This window comes from Globicephala melas, chromosome 17 (genome assembly GCF_963455315.2).
Source record: "Globicephala melas chromosome 17, mGloMel1.2, whole genome shotgun sequence".
Lineage (NCBI taxonomy): Eukaryota > Metazoa > Chordata > Mammalia > Artiodactyla > Delphinidae > Globicephala > Globicephala melas.
Window position 1 is genome coordinate 5,368,322 of NC_083330.1, and position 18,747 is coordinate 5,387,068.

Genomic DNA, 18,747 nt, shown 5'->3' on the forward strand with positions numbered 1-18,747 from the left:
TCTGTCTGTACCTTGAAAAAAGAGCCCAATGTCTGTGGTCGTTAGAAGTCCAAGGAGGAAAGCAGAGACTATCTAAATAACAGACAATAAGTTCTACAAGAGCAGAGGCAGAAAGGGATCCAGTTTGCTTGGAAATCTGTAGTGAGGTGTGAGCAGATGGGGCTGGGAGGCAGGTGGGGTCAGATCAAAGAAACTGGCCTGGAGGAGGGGAAGGGGCAGCAGGGATTGACAACTGTCAATTACAATGAAAGGGGAAACCTTAATAGTCCCTAGCACTGTAACACTGAATTTTCTAGAAGTTCCACACCGTTCTGCAGGACCTCAAAGGGGCTTCTGTTGCTGTTACTGGAGCTTCAGCTCTTCATCCAGGGGAAGGACAACCTTCCTGGTAACTCAGCTCCCTTGGTGTGACGTTCCATACCTCCCATCTCCAAATAACTTCAGGAATCCTCCAAGTCACGCACAAGAACTACAGAATATTTATTTCCAGTGGGTATTTATACTGAAGTATTTTAATCTCTTTAAAGAACAGAGCAGATAAACAGTGAAGTATGGGAGCTTAACATGAAAGGGGACAACAGAGAGAAGGAGATTCATTCAAGACAGAACTGTATGTTAGCAAGGAACAAACACAGCCACACGTTTTTAAAACATAAAATTATTCACAATGTCTTTGAAAAAATTCATCTTGATAAAAATTTCCTGTTTTGATTCTAGTGAAAAGTATCTTCTGATAAATTTAGAGATGAGCAAGTCGGGTAGGAGTAAGGCTAGAATGGAGGGGAGGGCGGGGCAAAGACCACAGGGCATCACGCGGCCTCTCTCACAAGGGCCCTGGGGATGAAACTGATAATCTGAAATGCATTAAAAGGTTGAAGTTTGGGGTTTTCCTGGTGGCACAGTGGTTGAGAGTCCGCCTGCCGATGCAGGGGACATGGGTTCGTGCCCCGGTCCGGGAAGATCCCACATGCCGCGGAGCGGCTGGGCCCGTGAGCCATGGCCGCTGAGCCTGCGCATCCGGAGCCTGTGCTCCGCAACGGGAGAGGCCACAGCAGTGAGAGGCCCGCGTACCACACACAAAAAAAAGGTTGAAGTTTTAGGAAAAAGAAAATGGGGGGCGGGTGGGAAATGGAAGGAAAATGATGCTTATTTACACACCTTTTTTATTTCCTCGTGGACTAAGTTCTCTAGTTTTTGAGTAATATCTGCAGGCTGTCAAACTCATGCACATGATAGCATGTTACTGTATTTTTAACATCATGGTAAATAAATTAGAAAAATATCCTGACTTCAGAAGGAAATTTTATAATTATCATCGGGGGCCCCAGCTATTCTTTTTTCTTTTGGTGGAGGGGCACGCCACATGGCACGTGGTTAGCTCCCCAACCAAGGATGGACCCCGGCCATGGCAGTGAGAGCACAGAGTCCTAGCCACTGGATCTCCAGGGAATTCCCACCCTAGCTATTTCTAATGATAAACTTGCAACGTCAGCTTATTTTGAAAGATTTTGTTCGTATAAAGTTTCTCTCCTGGAACCAAATCCATCTAGACAGTTAAGGTCATTTTCACCTTGTTGTTGGGCCATAATTCCCTCATCAACGTTACCAGGTTGCTGAAAGTGTGACCTTTCTCTTTCCACATCTTAACCTCCGTCTTGTTCACTTGGAGACCTCAGATAAAGGCAACCAGTAGGCTTGGCCTTTCATGGAAACCAGTCATCACTCACCTGAGGTCCTCTTTTCCCCTTTGCTCCTCCCTTCCTTCCCTGCGTCCTACCCTTGTCCTCAACTCCGTCCCTTACACCTTTACTGAACATAGATGCTCCAAGTACGTGCTCCCTGCCCTTCATGGCCTTACAGTGCAGGCAGAGATTAACTGGTAAACACATGATTACAATGAAATGTAATTAAGTGCTACCGTAACAGGGTGTTCACAGTGAGTTATGTGAGCGACTAACTTCTCTGCGAGGAACCAGGTGACTATTCTGCAAAAGCTTCAGAAAGATGATATCTGAACTCACTGAAGAGCGAGTCGGGGCTGGACTGGCACGTGGGGCCGGGAAGGGGTTTGGAATCCTTTTAGGTTTGTTTACATACAGTCCTCACCCAATCCACCCACAGGCCACATAGTCTGAAGTTGTGCTCTCTGGATCAAACGTCTTCCACATTCTTTCCCCAACAATGTGTTTTTCCTCTACTTTGGCAAAGAGTAAATGCAAACTTAAGACTGTCATTCTAGAATACCATTGAAAATTAGCCAAGAAGTTTGCCTAATAAATTTTCTCTTATTCGTATTGATTGTGTCTACATTAAAAAAAAAAAAAACCTAGAAAGCAATTACTCTTTGCAATCAAAGTGATGCCATTTTCATATTTTCCTCCAACCAAAATCTCTAGAGAAAGTTCAGGTATGCCCAAATGTCTGGAGAAGTGAACCAGTGTGTGCCAATTTTAGACTATTGTCTTCAGAAAACTAGACGATTTCTACCGCTTAATGACCTAGCAGAATCTGAAAATATGCTGCCCATTTTGAAACTACATAATCTCCTCCAACACTCATATGCTCAGGAAGCCTGTTTACAATAAAAAGATAAAACTTAGCTATTGGCAAGAGAAATTCCTGGAAGCCACAAGAAAATTTTGCTTATTACTTTACCAATTTCTACCCTTGGTGATAATCTCTTAAAGCTATTTCTTGGTGGATTTCACCAATTGAAAATATAAATGCTTTGGTGACACAGACCTTTGGTTGACCAAAGAGAACTGATGTAATTACAAGCCTACCTGTTCTTTGACATCAGCTGTTGTTATAACAAAAGGAGTTGGTGCCTTATGGAATTTCGCAGTATTCGAAGTTGATTGAGGCTTATTCTGTGCCAGGCTCCACATAAGGGCTTTATGTATTTTATTTTACTTAATCCTAACAGCAATTTATGAATGTATAATATTGTTTTACAGATAAGGAAACTGGGATTAAAATAAATAACTTACTCAGGGTCAAAACTAAGAATTGATGAAGTTGGGTTTCAAACCCAGGTGGGTGTGACTTCAAATCCTGAGATATACCTCGTCTTCTCACAGTTCAACAGAAGCTCCAGGAGCAACATCTTAGGATTTGTGAAAGAAATAATTAAAGGGCAAAGACAGAGCTGGAGGATATTTAAGGTCTAACATAGAGGCATGTGAAACTTAGCATTCCTTATTTCCGGTATACATCCTCCTTTTGAATAATCTGTCATTTGTTTGTATAATTAACCTTGAGTTACAGTCTGGCATGCTATTTCCTAAAATAAACTGCCACACAGGTTGAGAATGTTTGTGTTGGAATTATATATTCACATCCTCAAACACAGGCTGGAAAATGAAACCGCATTCATAATTCAAACTGTCATCTATGAGCACACGGCATCCTGTAGATCGTATTTGGGGGATGTGGTGTGTGTCCCCAGTACGCCATAGGTACTTGGTTACTTAGAAAGTCATAATGATAATAACCATAGTATTGATACGATTACTATACATTCTCATGACTAGTAACTAGTTTTTGCTTGAATTTAAACACAGATCTTCTTTGCCTAGTACATGTAAAATCATTCTAAGTTTGGGTAAATGAAGTGGAATTAGGGAGCAGAGGAAAGAAGTGAGTTGATATAATCGTTTCTGTTTTACAGAGAGGTTAAGTTACTCATGTGTTTTCTCTTCTTTTAAACATCTTTATTGGAGTATAATTGCTTTACAATATTGTGTTAGTTTCTGCTTTATAACAAAGTGAATCAGCTATACATATACATATATCCCCATATCTCCTCCCTCTTGCGTCTCCCTCCCTCCCACCCTCCCTATCCCACCCCTCTAGGTGGTCACAAAACACCGAGCTGATCTCCCTGTGCTATGTGGCTGCTTCCCACTAGCTATCTATTTTACATTTGGTAGTATATATAAGTCCATGCCACTCTCTCACTTTGACCCAGCTTACCCTTCCCCCTCCCCATGTCCTCAAGTCCATTCTCTATGTCTGCATCTTTACTCCTGTCCTGCCCTTAGGGTCTTCAGAACCATTTTTTTTTTTTTAGATTCCATATATATGTGTTAGCATACGGTATTTGTTTTTCTCTTTCTGACTTACTTCACTCTGTATGACAGTCTCTAGGTCCATCCACCTCACTACAAATAACTCAATTTCGTTTCTTTTTATGGCTGAGTAATATTCCATTGTATATATGTCCCACATCTTCTTTATCCATTCATCTGTCGATGGACACTTAGGTTGCTTCCATGTCCTGGCTATTGTAAATAGAGCTGCAACGACCATCATGTTACATGACTCTTTTTGAATTATGGTTTTCTCAGGGTATATGCCCAGTAGTGGGATTGCTGGGTCATATGGTAGTTCTATTACTCATGTGTTTTCAAAGACGAGTAGCATTCAGTGAAATTTTATTTTATTTGTTTTTGTGTGTGACAATGAGTGTACATTTATCGGTTACTTTTTTATTGAGGTATAGTTTTTTTTTAATTTATTTTTTATTGAAGTATATTTGAATTACAGTGTTGTGTTAATTACTGCTGCAAAGTGACTCAGTTATACATATGCAAACATTCTTTCTCATGTATTCTCTTCCATTATAGTGAAATTTTAAAAATAAATTTTTTTAAATAAATAAGATAAAATTCAACCTCTTGTTGGTACGTACAGTGGACCCTTCCAATTAAATGAGTGGGAAACATTTTCTTTCCAACTACTGAGTTTAAGACAGAACCAAAGAAAACATACAACAACATACACAACATACAAAATTAATTCCAGTCATATTAAGACTTGGGAAGAAGGACCTGGGTTAAATCGAAATGCCAACTTGCTAGCCCAGAGCACACCTAGACAAATGGAGAATGTGTTTTCTCTTATTAAACCAGGAGAGTCAGCATCAGCACGTACTGATAGCATGAAGGCGCTGAAGGAAGTGCTCTGCTATATTACAAGCAACGAATGGCACTGTTTTGTGAGAGATTTCCCCATATTAGGAAGCCAAGGTTTTACTTGTGGCTCGGGCACTGACCTTCTCTGAGACCTTAGGGGGGATGGCACTAGGCTGCCTGGTTTTCCGTTTACGTCTCTGTAAAAGCAGGGGTGGGGTGTGGGGAACAGGTTAGTTCCAAGATGCTGGGAGAGCTCTTCCAAGACCTCTGCACAGTCAAACGAACGGCTCAGCCATGGGCGATTCAAAATGCAGTGCCTCTCCGTCTTTAGGGATTGGAATAAATCTTGGAGTCTTACTCTCGCTTTTGTAGGTAGTCTTTCTTCAAACACATTTGCTCTATTTTTTCTTGGATTAAGAACCAACAACATCAACTGTGGCTCAGGAGTTACATGTGTTCTAACTCAGAGACGTGGCAGCTAACGCAGCTTGCAATAGGGCATTCCCTGCAGTGACCTGACAGCTCACTGGACACAAGGGAAGAGCAGATGATGTATGTCCCATGAATATATCTCTCAATACTTCTCTTTATTCAGGGCCAAATTTTTCGATCAGTGCCTGCATTCTCATTAGTCTGGGCCGAATGTTTTCCTTGCAGCTGCCATCAGAAATGTGAGGTCTGGCTTCTAAGGGAAAAGGAAGGCAGGGAAGTGGCTCTCCCATGAGCACATCTTTGAATGGGAAATGCAAACCTTCTCCCCCTTTTGGTAGTCTGGAGAAATGCACTGTCTAGTCTCAGTCTGCTGCTTCTCAACTGGAAGTTTGCTATTTTGTAAGTGGTGAGCTCTGAAAAAGCAAGGTTGAGAGATTCTGCCCTGGGCTGCAGACACACCATGGCCCACTGGGAGAACTGTTTACAGAAATGAAGTTTCCACCCTTTGAGCAAATCGTGTAGTGGAAGACGTCAGGGTAGAGAGCTGCTCAAACTCTGCAGAGGGAGAGTTCTGTGCTGCTCTCATTCCTATTATCTTCTTCCTTGTAAGTGAAATACGAGCTGGGCAATGACATAGGTTATAAATATGGAAAAATGAAAGATGAAATGTTGATAATTGTGTACCGTTGACATGCAAGTAATTTGACATATGCTAGCCATTAAGGGTGGATGTTTGCAAACTAAAAATAGTAAATGGCTCATTGCCTATTAAAGGGAGGGCTCTGCTATGTTTTAATTAACCTTAATTAACCTTAATTAACCCTCTGACAGCGCCTATTGTATTGTATTGTAAACCTCAGAAGATGAGGTTTATCAGTGGGCTATCTGCTTGCTCACACTTCTAGCTAATAAGTCTTGGAAGCCCTAGAGAGAATTCAGCTCACCACGGAGTTTTGTGAGAAGAAGTGCAGTTGGAAAATAAAGTCCTATCAAATCATTCTTTAAGGCGCGTGGTATGTGCCTCTATAACCACATTTAAAACTTGATTCAGGTTGATTTAGTAACTCAAGATGGAGTCAGTACTAGTGACTGTGAAAGCATTGATTGTGTTCACCCAAGACCTTTAAGATATAAGCACAAATTAACAACAGAGGTGTCTGATGTTCCAAAATGAATCACTGTTAAAGTTAAGTCCTTTGGGCTTCCCTGGTGGCGCAGTGGTTGAGAGTCCGCCTGCCGATGCAGGGGACGCGGGTTCGTGCCCTTGTCCGGGAAGATCCCACATGCCGCGGAGCGGCTGGGCTCCTGAGCCATGGCCGCTGAGCCTGCGCGTCTGGAGCCTGTGCTCCGCAACGGGAGAGGCCACAACAGTGAGAGGCCCAAGTACCGCAAAAAAAAAAAAAAAAAAAAAAAAGTTAAGTCCTTTGGAAAGCATAGAAATCACTCTACCCAAATGAGTCTGATTTCGATTTAATTCAACGTACAATTATTGAGCATCTACTGTGAGCTCCACGTGGCTTTGGGAGCTGATAGCACATTTTTGTTTTTAATTGAGTATAATTGCTTTACAATGTTGTGTTAGTTTCTCCTGCACAACAAAGTGAATCAGCTATACGCGTACATATATCCCCATATCCCCTCCCTCTTGCGTCTCCCTCCCCCCTCCCCCACCATCCCGCCCATCTAGTGACAGTACATTTTTAAAGCATCACTTTCATATACTTGAGCTTGTGAAAAAACAAACAAAAACTCAATACAACCCTTTCAAACTTATTATCAATAGTTTACAAAGGAGAGGGTTGGATTTTAGAATTGTCAAGTCATTGACCTTATTTCACACAACTAATGGATAGTAATTAGGACTAGATCTCAACGTTTCTTTAACTCAACTCATTTACCCATTTACCTAATTTTGTTAAGTGCCTTCTAAGTGCAAGTACTGTACCACAGGCTGGCCATGTGAACCGTTCAAAGAACAGAAGAGACAAGAGTCTCGCCCTCATGGTCCTTATAGTTTTGGAACAAACCTGAGTGCGTTTTTCAGTTATAAAAATTACTGTATAGAAAGCCTGTCTGAGAAAGTGACACTTTAAGCTGAGACTTGGAGTTAATTAGGTAAAGAAACCGGCATGTGGGCGTGAGGGGCGGGGCAGAAGATGAACTGACATTCTCGAACCCTCTTAGGTAACAGGCACTCAAGGCTCTGCACAAGACAGATGGGGGTGGCCGGTGGTGAGCATAGTGTCCTGGAAAGAGCAGGGCTTCCCAGGCCCCCAGACTCAGGGTAAAGAACCACTTCCACAACGAATTCTCTAGGCCAGGGCTTCTCAAAGTGTGATGTCGCATCAGGAGCAGCTTTACATGGGAACTTGTTATAAATGCAAATTCTCTAGTCCTGCCCCAGATCTACCGAATGAAAACTCTGCAGGTGGGGCCCAGAAATCTGACTATAGACAAGCCCTTCCAGCATCTGATGCACCCCTAACGTTTGAGAACCTGATCTATGTTACTTTGAGCAAAAGTCACTTCACTTCTCTTGAGGCTCCATTACTCCAGCTGAAAATAGGGCTGGTACTCTGAGGGTCAAATGAGATACATTTGCCCAATATCTGTCCTCAGTTCATGAATTATTCTCATAGACATTGGATCAGTAACTCCTCCTGGAAGTACTTAAAGTGTGGTGGAAACAAAAGACAGGGAACAATTCAATACCCTGAGATGCGTGTTACGGGGCACACAGCCGAAGGTATGGCGTACTTAAGTTAAGGGGGGTATTCTTTCCGCTAGAATACAGTCTCCCCATCACCTCCACCAGGAAAATCAGCATCACGATTTATTTAGGAGGCTGGGAAACCTTGGTATAAAATTTGAAAACCACTTATCTGATTAATCCATGATGGCTTTGATCAGGCTAGTATATACGTGTTGATATCTTGACACTGTAATCTGTCATTTGCTGAGGTTTATTTAGAGGTTTAGTCTTCATCTATTGTAATGAACTACACAAATGGAGCTCTGCCCAGAGGTACTGGGAGGCTGCTGCCCGCTGGCCCTGTTTCCACCTAGACCGCATACGCCTTAACTGCAGCACCAAAGGCTACTCAGAGAGATCTGGGCACTCTGCAATTAGAAGAGAACTTTGAAATTCCATGCCCAGCTGCTGTAAAATTAGAATTCTGCTATTTGGAGCTGACAGGTAACCACATTCGACTGCTGACTCATAGACTGTGATTCATTAAAAATGCCAATTCTGTCTTCCCGCATTTGCGGATGCCAAGTTCATTTTCTTAGTGTGAAAAGGTGTGTGAGAGTCTGAGCTCAGCTTGCCTTAAGATCTTGACAAAACGCCATCCCAAGTGTGTATCTGTCTTCTGCCCTATTCCCACCCTGAATCGGTCACACCTCAAGTCTGAGGGCTTAAGGGGGAAAGTCTGGCATCTCGTGGGTTATGCTGGTGTAAATAACCCCAGAGGAAAGTTCCATTCAGAGGGTGCTTTACAGGAACCACGTGGGGAGGCTTCTCCAGTTAGGGTGGGATACTGGAGGTGGTACCCAAGACAGATGGAAGCTGGGAGGGCTCCATGTGATGGCTCTACGGCATGTGTTTTCATGAAAAAAAATGTGTGATTTACAAACAAACACACATATATCATTTTTATTTCTATTCCTCTCCTTCTCTGAGAGGGTACCCACTGAAGAGGTGCTTGCATTTTAAAAAAGAGAGAATTTATTAAATGAAGATAACTATATCTTCTTCAGTCCCTTCGGGGTCAAACGAAGCAAAGGGAACTGCCTCAGCCTGGCTGACAGTAAACTCCAGAGGCAAATATAAACACCTTATAAATCAGAGACATCATGATGGCTCTTCCCAGGACATGCCTGGCAGTTGCTGAATGAAGAGTAGATGATGGGAAAGGGCCCTCCGCTGCTCTTTCATGGGAAAGGGTGGTCTTTCCCGAGTGGAAGGCGGTGAAGTTCCAGAGGGGCTAATGAGGGCATCCCACGTGCTGGCAGTGCTGTGACAGCACATCTGGATTTCACTTTTTCTACCCAGCCTATTGGCATCTGGGCAGTGACCGCGGTGTTGGTTAATAAACTGCTGTTCTCATTACTCCTCCACATTAAATTAGTCTGATGTGCTTTCCCTTTCTCACCTTTCATAAAAGACAGCCCCATTAGACTCTCCAAATTTTAGAACAAATTTCTCTGCACTGGTATCTGATAAGTAGCTTGTGTTGTGTGCTGGACCGGTTGTTGCTGCCTCTTGCTGGCGGAAGTGAAGGAGAAATCAGAAGATAAGCCGATCTTTTCGGCGGGAGGGCAGTGCCGATTCTGATTTGGGGTCTCCCCCTTCCAGAGACGAAGTTGGCCTTTCACACCTCCTTCATACATGCCTTTGTTTATTGGTTGGCAGCTGCTGTGATGGTGACTTGGAGTTAAAGGAAATACTAGTACCAGGTTGCAGTACTTTATGTATTTGTGTGTAAAGTGATCATTCGATTTAAGGGTTGCATACACGTGTTACAGTGCATATCTGTCAGAGCTCATTTACGTCGGAGGATTGAAATGAAATCTCTCTTCCCATAAGGTAAGGCTGAAATAGCTAGCATTAGCTCTTTAATATGGGAACTAATATGTTTTCTCACAGGCAAACAAGACTCTGATTTTCTTCTGTTATTCCTCTTCAGAAGAAAGCAACTAAAATCTTCGTAACAAACCTACAAACTTACAGGACAAATGAAGATTTTTACTGGAGTAAATTCTGTAATATTAAAATAGCAAAGGAACTTAAAGCACGCCATTTTTAATTTTCCCTTTGCTAATAAATTAGCGTATATAAAAGTCTCAAAACATTCTTTAAAGGATCCTAAATGCTACTCGCCTTTTATTCTTATGTTATTTTCAGTTTGTAAAATACAAATTTTAAAAGATAATAGATTTAAGATTTTAGAGCTGTTAAAGTTTACAGGAAAATGGCACGAAACGCAGAGCGACTTCTCATTGAGCCCCTCCCCCTCCATAATGCCCATTATTAACATCTTGTTAATGTGGTACATTTGTTACAACTGATGAACAAATGTCAATACGTTAGTATTAACTAAAGCCCACAGTTAACCTTAGGAGCCACTCTCTGTGTCATACATTTAATGCGTTTTGAGATATCATACAAGATAGTTTTACTGCCCTAAAACTCTCCTGGGCGACATCTACTCATCCCTTGCCCCGTTCCCATGGCTTGATAGCACATTTTTTAATCACTGAATCCCTTGTATGGTTGTACCGCATTTCTTTTTATACAGAACAACATTTTTATTGTGAAATCATAATGCAAAATAGCATTTCACTGTATTACACGTAATTTAGTACTACTTTATTTCTGCAGTGTGGCCCATTGTTCTTTTTTTGTAAACTGCATGAACTGACATGCACATTTGTGGAGAGAAGCCTTCCCTAGGGACTAGCTGTCATCACCGGGGATCACCAAGCTCTTTCCCATCCCCTCTTCTCTGTTTTTCTCCAGAAAAATTCCTTGTGACTCAGGGACTCTTTCCCAGTTTGCTTTTACCCTAGTTTTCCCCTCTACTTCAGCATGAATCTCGGGTGGATTCCACAACCTACCTGTATTGCTTTCACCCAGTGATGTTCTAAATGCCTAAAATAATCATTTCTTTTCCATCTGCAGCTTCTCTGACCTTTCCCAGCATTTGCTCAGTTGAGCCCCTCTTCCTTCCAGGCACCTCCGTCTGTCCTGGTTTTTGCCCAGGTCCAGGGGCTGCTTCCCAGCTTCTGCTGAGCTCACTTGACTTCCTCTTCCTGTCTTTCTCAACAGAGATGGTCCCAGGTTCCATCACCTCCTCGTTCCTTCAGCCTCAGATATATGCTGAGGATGACAAGCTTCAATCCAATGGGACCGACTGGCATCCAGGAAACTGGACAAGATACAGGATTATAAAGAGAAATAAGACAGTTAACCATCTTGTGGGGTTTGGGGAAAAATAATAGAAAAGAGAGCTAGCCTCTCCCTGTTTTCATGCAATCAGCTTTTTCTCCAATCAAAACTAAAGCTCTCGTGAGCTTCAGACATTATCCTGACTGGGATATCATGTGCCATGGCTTTCCTTTGGGGTCTTCTAAAGTATTAAAATCCCCACCTTTTCCCCATTTTCCCTGGAAGTCTGCATCTCTCTGATCTGCTACGCTCAGTGACCAAATATAGCATCCCTGTCTCCAGGAGTATCTCCCCTAACCACTGACTCTCTCATCTCTCTATGATGATCTACTTAAGACCTCATTGTTTCATCATATGTCACCACCCTGCCATCACAGTCACCTCCCAAACAGCCTCCAGGTCATCACTAAGGGAATCTTCATTGCTGCCTAATTTTCCATCCTAGAAGGAATCCACCAAATCACAAACAAATGGATTTCCAGTAGGGATGTTTATGTTTTGCCTGTAATCAAGATAATGTTGAGCTTGAACATAGCATTTTGTTCTGACTTTACATTTCTAAAAATTTTATGAAAATTCTGCTTGTTAACGTGCAGGTCATATTTCTTTCCCATTCGCCAAAAACACATGTGAAAACTGAGACACATGGGTCTTTTACCTCTTGAAATTATCCAAGTTAAAGCAAAGGAAGAGCCCACTCAGTAATCATGAACAGGAACAAGGCAATGTCATGATGAAGATGGAGCCAGTGTGTCTCCTCTAAGCAGCCCCATCTCTCTATTATGCTGCCTCCACATCCCCTGCACAGAGGACCACTTCCCCGTACTTCTTCTCACAACACCAAGGGTAAGGTCTTGATGATTAGCTGGCTGACATCTCCTGTCTCAACATCACTCAGACTTTTCTAAAGGATCTGGAGAGTCAAGTCCAGAACACTTCATCCTTACATCTGAGACTGTGGCGGGCACACACACACACACACACACATCAACTAACAAAAATAAACTGTAAGTTGTGGAATGACTGCCTAGCAGTACACTACTTATTTATGCAAAGAACCTAAACTGTGCTGATGGGTCTTTTTCTTTGTGGCTTGTGCTCAATTCTCTTATTTTAAAAAATTTATTTATTTATTTATTTATTTATGTCTGCACTGGGTCTTCATTGCTACACATGGGCTTTCTCTAGCTGTGGTGAGCGGGGGCTACTCTTCGTTGCGGTATGCGGGCTTCTCATTGCGGTGGCATCTCTTGTTGCGGAGCACGGGCTCTAGGTGCATGGGCTTCAGTAGTTGTGGCTCGTGGGCTCAGCAGTTGTGGCGCACAGGCTTAGTTGCTCCGAGGCATGTGGGATCTTCCTGGACCAGGGCTCGAACCCGTGTCCCCTGCATTGGCAGGTGATTCTTAACCACTGAGCCACCAGAGAAGTCCCTCAATTCTCTTATTACACCACAGTCATAACCTCTGAAAAAGTTGGTTCCAAATTATCTCAGTATTTATTGCCTGTCCTGCAAACCCTATGGCTGAAATCATTCTGTTGTGTTAGCAAATGAATGTTCCTCTGACAATTCTTCACAGTCATTATCAAGTGAGGTACAAAGTCAAGTATAAGAGACCCAAGGTTCTCACAGAAGTTTGTCTACAGCACGAGGATTTCATTTTTCGTTGTCCACCAAGTGTTTTCCATAAAAGCACTTTCTTTTTTGTCTCCACCTAACTATTATCTGAGTTGAAACGTTTAAATGTGTGGAAGCTGCCCACCTTGAGAGGTACCCTTTCAAAAATTAATGTCACCTCTGCAGAATTTCACCTGTTAAAACTCGAAGGAAGTTAGCAATTGCATACTTGCTGGGCAATTGAGTTTCATTTCAAGCCTGTGGTACACTGGTAGGCAGTGCAAGAGCCATTTATAGAAAATGATAGATGTAAGCGCACCTGTCCATAACATAAAGAAAAGGTTACTACACTTCTAAATGTACGACACGTGTCATTTTATTAGATTAAAAAAACCAATTAGGACAAAAAGGCAATTAGCGTTGAGCTGTCTACATGGAGAGTTACCATTAGTGGACAAATTATGGCCTCTGAAAATGTTGATTGTCAAGAAACATTATTATCTTACCAAATCTTTGTTTGTATATCAGAGCATTACTGTATCTGCACTCATTTAATTGAAAGTAATCTCATCATTATTCATTGATACCTACTCTTAAATGAGGGTAATTACTTTCTCAGCAAGGGATCATTATGGGGTATGTATAAATTATTTTCTTTCCTTTAAGTATAGGGGGATTATGTAGGATGAAAACTGAGGCAAGCTGCTTCTTGGTGTCTGATGCAGCATTAGATGGCCCTATCAGGAATCATAAAAGTGAATTTTTGTCTGGCTGGTTTCTAGAAAGGACAAACTGTTCATGCATTGCAGTAGCAGAATTATTAAAATGCTGCTCTAGTTGGAGTTGCTGTCACTTGCCTTTATCTAGTTTGTACAGCTTTTTAGAGTAACATTGAGGTTTTGGTACTTTTTAATGCCTAAATATTTTATGCTCTGAAGATGAGTTTCACCTCCTTAGAGTGGCTTCTGGAAAGAGAATAAATACAATTTCTGTCAAGCATTCAGAAGCATCACTCAAATCCCCTTGAGTTCTTACTGGCTTGGTACACAGCTCTGAATGAAGTTATTTCCAAAAGTGAAAACACAACAGAAGAAAAACTTTCTTGTTTCTTAATCTGAGAGAAAATTAGGAAATTAGAAAATCTGGAAATGAGACTTGCCAGAGGACATAGCTTCTGAACCCTGACTTTCCATCCCACTGAAAAACGATGGCAGAGCTTAATCAGTGCAGACTGTCAGCCACCACCTGCCCCTCAGAGGAGAGAGAGCTCCCACTATCTGTAATAAAAAAAAAACTAATTTATTTACATCTCCCGTTGTGTTCCGTAATTGCTTTCCATAGCTTCTGCAGCGTTTCATAGTCCACTAAAAAAGGATATAAGTTTTTGGTTAGGAATTCAGTGTAGTAATATTCACAGAAATGTTCCAGCATTTCTTCCTATGTTCTCTTCCTATTTTCTCTTACTGCGTAAGTAATGACCTTGAATAACCATTTTTATCCTATGAAAAGAGGATATATGATCATCTCCAGGCTGTAACAGAATAAAAATAAAGTTCACGTTTTTACATAGCACACCACAGTAATTGAAAATAAACACTGCTTTACACATTTACCTTCTCCATTTCCTGAAATATACAGGTCTCGACCTCTAGTACCCTAGAATCTGATATAATATAGAGATTAGATAATTTTTTTCCAAAATAATGTGTGAGAAAAGAATATGTCATACATCCAGAAGAAACTCTCAACTTTTGTGATAATTCTTTCCAAACTTTGCTTTCTCTATGATGTGTTCTGGTTCCTGACAGTTTTATATTATTAAGCTCTTGATTTGCTAGAAACACATTGATAAGGGAGACAAAGAGTCATGTTTACCAATGTTGAATATGGCCTTTTGAATAGACAGTTAGTTTTTTACAAACTGACTGGATTTTCTGCTAATTGAAACAATATTTGTCACCGGTCCTTGAGAAACTTTGGAGGAATCCAGCTCCCAGAAGTCAATTCCTTAACCTCATTATAGAGAAACCCTCTTCCTCCTAGTATTTTTTTTGTGTGTGTGTATGGTTAAGAGTCCATTGGGGGTGGACAATATTATTATAATCTTAAAGTGGGAAAACTTCCACAAATGTCCAGTACTATATAGATGAACAAGCAGTTACAAAAAGAAATGATCAAACAAAACAGGCTAGAATCTTATTCTAGGGATGATCAGGCTTTATTCAAAGCCAAACCTTTCTGAATGTACACCATGGGGCTGTGACAGGGAGCACCTGGGCTGGGACACGCGTCAGTCTCCCTGCGTCTCATGGTCCTCGAGCTCTGCCCTCCCCAGCTCTGCAGGTAGCAGAGCCCGTCCATCAGGAGATGGCCAAGGACTTGTGACAGGATGAGTGAGACTGGAGCCAGAAGGAAAGTGAAGATGTGGGACAAAGCTGTCATTTGCGTAGTTAAGGAAGCCAGGGCTTAATGAGGAGTGATGACTTATCCAATATTGCACTCCTAGTGTGGATATTTAATGAGTAGGAGAATTTCTTGCAAGTATTATTTAGGGTAGCAATTTTAATTTCGTTGTGGAGTCTGAGACGAGATTTTACTCACTGGGCAGTTTCTCTGCCCATTCATCTATAAAACATAGCCCATTGTATTTGGTGTTGGGGGTTAGAGAAAAATAATCTCTAATATACAATCTTCCACTTGTGTATTCCTTACTTGGTCCTTAAGTATTTACAATAAGCAAGACATAAGAGAAAAGTAACGGAGAAACAGATTATGAAACCTTTCATTCATTTATTCAATCAAGATTTATTGAACATTTATTATGTGCCAAGGTCTGATGTAGGCACTGGGAAAGAAGTCCTGGACAGACAGTAAACACTCCTAATTGTTTAGATATTTTGTTCTCTTGGGGAGAGACAGAAATAAGCAAATAAACTTCATACCATGAAAGTGTCACCATGGAGATTAGTCCTAGATGAAAACCGGGGTGGGGGTGTGAATGGGAGGGAGAGGGAAATCCATGATTCTTTGGATTGGGGGGCTGCTTCCCTAAGGAGGTGACATTTGAGGTCTGATGATTAAGGTGAACCATCCACATAAAGAGGCAGGGGCAGAGCAAGCCACACGGAGAGAATCCAGGAGAGCCCCAGGCAGAAGTCTGGGCCTCTTCAAGCAGCAGAAGGCAGGCCAGGAGGCTGGTGCTCAGGGTGACCCTGGCCCCCACTGGGTTATCCAGCTTCCTGTGCACAACCATGCAGCTACCTTTTAATACATAAATAAATGACCTGAACTCTGCAGCAGGAAATGAGGATGTATTTATTAGTGGTAAGCTGTTAGCCTCCTTTCCCATGGCCGTGGCCCTAGTCCATGGTCCCCTAGTTTCATCCTAATTTACTGTGGTGGTCTCCTGTGTGCGAGCTCGCACCTCAGTACAATCACACAAGGATGACAGATTAAATTCTCTCAGACTCTACGGCTCAAAAACATGTAAGACTTTACCGTAGCCAACCCCCAAAGCCTTAGTCTCCCATTCAAGTTCTTCCTCGAATAGACTTCCAACATCAACCTTCCTTTTGACTAGTCTCACCCTCCATCTAACTGCTCCCTCCTATGGACAACATTTCTCCATTTCTGTGCTTTTGGTCTTGTCAGCCCCCTACTCACTATACCCTTGTCTCTCATTTCTATATCAAAATCCTTCTCATTGTTGGAAATTTAGCTCAAATCACTCTTCCTTCACAAATTACCCTCTAGTAACTCCAATCACTAGAAAATCTGTCTACAAAGCTAAAGAATATATTTTTGCTCAGGGCATATGCCCAGTAGTGGGATTGCTGGGTCGTATGATAGTTCTATTTTTAGTCCTTTAAGGAACCTCCATACTGTTCTCCACAGTGGCTGTATCAATTTACATTCCCACCAACAGTGCAAGAGGGTTCCCTTTTCTCCACACCCTCTCCAGCAATTATTGTTCGTAGATTTTTTGATGATGGCCATTCTGACCAGTGTGAGATAATATCTCATTGTAGTTTTGATTTGCATTTCTCTAATGATTAATGACGTTGAGCATTCTTTCATGTGTTTGTTGGCAGTCTGTATATCTTCTTTGGAGAAATATCTATTTAGGTCTTCTGCCCATTTTTGGACTGGGTTGTTTGTTTTTTGATATTGAGCTGCATGAGCTGCTTGTAAATTTTGGAGATTAATCCTTTGTCAGTTGCTTCATTTGCAAATATTTCCTACCATTCTGAGGGTTGTCTTTTCGTCTTGTTTATGGTTTCCTTTGCTTTGTAAAAACTTTTAAGTTTCATTAGGTCCCATGTGTTTATTTTTATTTCCATTTCTCTAGGAGGTGGGTCAAAAAGGATGTTGCTGTGATTTATGTCATAGTGTTCTGTCCATGTTTTCCTCTAAGAGTTTGATAGTGTCTGGCCTTACATTTAGGTCTCTAATCCATTTTGAGTTTATTTTTGTGTATGGTGTCAGGAAGTGTTCTAATTTCATTCTTTTACATGTAGCTGTCCAGTTTTCCCAGCACCACTTATTGAAGAGGCTGTCTTTTCTCCACTGTATATTCTTGCCTCCTTTATCAAAGATAAGGTGAATTCAAAAAGAGTCATGTACCAAAATGTTCATTGCAGCTCTATTTACAATAGCCAGGACATGGAAGCAACCTAAGTGTCCATCAACAGATGAATGGATAAAGAAGATGTGGCACATATATACAATGGAATATTACTCAGCCATAAAAAGAAACAAAATTGAGTTATTTGTAGTGAGATGGATGGACCTAGAGTCTGTCATACAGAGTGAAGTAAGTCAGAAAGAGAAAAACAAATACCGTATGGTAGCATATATATAGAGAGAATCTAAAAAAAGAAAAAAAAGGTCATGAAAACCTAGGGGCAAGACAGGAACAAAGACACAGACTTCCTAGAAAATGGACATGAGGATACGGGGAAGGAGAAGGGTAAGCTGGGAAAAAGTGAGAGAGTGTCATGGACATATATACACTACCAAATGTAAAACAGATAGCTAGTGGGAAGCAGCCGCATAGCACAGGGAGATCAGCTCGGTGCTTTGTGACCACCTAGAGGGGTGGGATAGGGAGGGTGGAGGGAGGGAGATGCAAGAAGGAAGAGATATGGGGACATATGTATATGTATAACTGATTCACTTTGTTATAAAGCAGAAACTAACACACGATTATAAAGCAATTATACTCCAATAAAGATGTTTAAGAGAAAAAGGAAACAGTTTGAATTTTACAGTTAATAAGCATCCTCTGAACATGAAAAAAATATATATTTTTTTATTTTTAAAGCTCTGCTAAAACAGAGCCCTGGAATCTGTGTTTAAAAAATCTTCCCATGGGCTTCGCTGGTGGCGCAGTGGTTGAGAGTCCGCCTGCCGATGCAGGGGACACGGGTTCGTGCCCCGGTCCGGGAAGATCCCACATGCCGCGGAGCGGCTAGGCCCGTGAGCCATGGCCGCTGGGACTGCGCGTCCAGAGCCTGTGCTCCGCAACGGGAGAGGCCACAACAGTGAGAGGCCCGCGTACCACAAAAAAAAAAAAAAAAAAAATCTTCCCAGGTGGATCTGAGGGGCTCAAGTACGTGAGAATGCCTGTTGATAAGAAGTGAATAGACTTTGTCAGTTTATTTATTATGGGCATACAGCCCTGGAGTAAACATCTTTTTGTGTGTGCTATGGTGTTTCTCCATGTTGATTTTATATTCGATAGTGCATTGGACAAGACAGGCTTATGTTGCTGATTTAAACCTCCCATATCTGCTGGTGATGGAGGCCCTTCAAAAGCTACTAGTTGCTCAGAG